At 39.9% G+C, this 2,674-nt stretch overlaps 1 non-coding gene across 1 annotated transcript; it reads left to right on the top strand.

The window, feature by feature from the left end:
• Nucleotides 1-1,004: 1,004 nt before the first annotated feature.
• On the top strand, nucleotides 1,005-1,111 carry LOC141721943 (small nucleolar RNA R71). Its single transcript, XR_012574983.1, has one exon. It is a non-coding gene; the product is annotated as a small nucleolar RNA R71 (small nucleolar RNA).
• The last annotated feature ends 1,563 nt before the right edge of the window (nucleotides 1,112-2,674 follow it).

Raw genomic sequence — 2,674 nt, 5'->3', positions numbered from 1 at the left:
GAAGTTTCTTGAACACCTCCAGAAACTTACCGAACTGCTTATCCAGCTTTTGTTGTTGCAATCTCTTAGGGAAAGGTGGTGGAGGATAGAGCTGTTTCTCCCCTGTATTACCTTCAGACAGAGTGTGTTCAACAGTAGTCTTCCTTGGTTCCTCCGATTTCTCTTTTTGCTTAGCTTCTTCATTACCAACTTCAGCTTCTCCTTCTTTTGCTTTTTCAGCATCAGCAACTTTTCCAGATCTTAAGGTAATAGCCTTGACTTGCTCTTTAGCTTCCTTCCTTCCTGGCACTTCAGTGTCACTGGGAAGTGTGCCAGGTTGACGATTGAGCACTGCATTGGCTATTTGACCAATTTGATTTTCCAAGGTCTTGATAGAAACCGCCTGACTCTTGCATAACAACTTAAGTTCCTCAAAATCAGCACTAGTGGGTGCAGCTGCACCTTCCTGTTGAGGATATTATTGCCTTTGAGCATAATGTTGCGGTTGCTGGAATCCAGGTGGATTGAACTGTTTACTCACGCCTTGCTGATATGGTTGCTGAATAGCATTTTGATTATTACTCCAGCTGAAATTTGGATGATTTCTGTTGTTAAAATGATAAGTAGCTGGCACAGGCTGTTGTTGTCACGGATAATTGTTCATGTACTGAACAAATTCGTTAACAAGAGAACACAGATCCGTAGCATGAGAACCTGCATAAAGCTCACAGACCATAGCTATCTGATTGACCCCATAGGTGGCTAAAGAATCGACCTTCATAGACAGCGCTTGGAGCTGCGCTGCAATAGCTGTGGCTGCATCGACTTCCAGAATACCTGCTACCTTCCCAGGCATCATCCTTTGAGTTGGGTTTTAATGCTTATTTGCAGCCATAGTCTCAGTAAGATTATAAGCCTCAGTATAGCTTTTGGCCCACAAGGCGCCTCCAGCTACTGCATCGAGCATGGGCCGAGATTGGGCCCCCAAACCATTATAGAAACCAGTGATCACCATCCAATCAGGCATTCCATGATGTGGACACTTTCTCAACATCTCCTTGTAGCGCTCCCAAGCTTCACACATAGATTCTGTAGGTTGCTGCGCAAACTGAGTAAGAGCACTCCTCATAGCCGCAGTCTTCACCATTGGATAAAACTTCACCAGAAACTTTTGCGCAAGATCTTGCTAAGTAGTGATGGACCCAGCTGGTTCAGAATGTAACCAGTCCTTAGCTTTATCCCTCAGAGAGAATGGGAAAAGCCTCAGCTTGATAGCCTCATCAGTCACACCATTGTATTTGAAAGTACTGCAGATCTCGATAAAATTCCTTATATGCATGTTGGGGTCTTCAGTCGCAGCACCTCCGAAAGAAACAGAATTCTGCACCATCTGAATAGTGCCCGGCTTGATTTCAAAGGTGTTAGCCTGAATAGACGGATACAGGATGCTTGAGAATGTCATCAATTTTGGGCCGAGAAAATTCCATAAGAGCTGAATCTGCCGGAATAATACGATCACCCATGATTAAAGGTTCTTTCTGCTCACTTCTTGAATCCGAATTTTAAAATCTATCTTCTCTGGAATATTAAGAACTTCGTCTGTCTCCTCAGCTGTATCTAAAGTCTTCTTGCGAGTACGAGAACGAGTTTGCATAAATGCTCGCTAAAGTACCTAAAACACAACCGGAAATAATAAGTACACACGTCTTAATCACTGAGTCCTAATGACCAATGATGGTAAGTACATAAACTAAACAAATACGTCGAGTCCCCGGCAGCGGCACCAAAAACTTGTTAGGGCGAAAACACGCGCTAATAACACACGCAAGTATACGCGTTCGCAAGTAATATATAATACTTTCTATTTCGTTCCCACAGAGACTCAGACTAATTATTGTTCAATTAATTCACTCACCAATGTATGATTACTTCTCAATGTTAAGACAATAACACTTAGAGTTGATTAACTAATTATTAACTACAATTAACTACTATAATTAACCACTAAATTAACACTCAAATTAACAATATTAAAACACTCATGAGATCAAAACTTCATTACTACTTCCTTCAATAGCTATTGTTATTACCCTTAGCCTGCAACAGTGATGATATTAATCGAATAATATGAAACTGATAAAAGACAACTTTCATTGTACTAATACCATTCTACCACACATCCACAATTAAGATAGAAGTTGAATAGGCATCAATTATGTTGAGTGCCTATATGTCTACAGAAATTGACAACATAACGATTTAAGCACAAGTTATTCCTTTTGATTACATAGGGCGAATAAAAAGGTTAGAGTTACCCACTAATCATGCATATTCATACATGAACCTATGCTAGCATGGCATGTTCTAAATCTCAAAATCCACCGTCGCTTCACAAGATATTAACACCCTATCTTATATATTCGCGACGCACATAAGACAAATACGCACAACCAATACTAGATATCATACAATCATCACACACTAAGGTATTAAACAACTAACTAAAGAATTCCATAGTAAATCCGTTACGACCCCATGATCACGATTAGCCCATGTTAGAACTCATCGTCATCATGGGTTCATATGAAAACATGATAAATAAACACAAGAGAATAATAACTAAAAGTACTTATATTAAACCAGAGTACGTCACAAGAGTAAATAGGTTCAAAGTAAGAAAACTAGCATCCAACGT

The sequence above is a fragment of the Apium graveolens genome, chromosome 4, assembly GCF_009905375.1.
Source record: "Apium graveolens cultivar Ventura chromosome 4, ASM990537v1, whole genome shotgun sequence".
NCBI classification, from domain to species: Eukaryota; Viridiplantae; Streptophyta; class Magnoliopsida; order Apiales; family Apiaceae; genus Apium; species Apium graveolens.
Note: the sequence above shows the minus strand (reverse complement) of the source record. Positions and strands in the feature narration are given on the sequence as shown.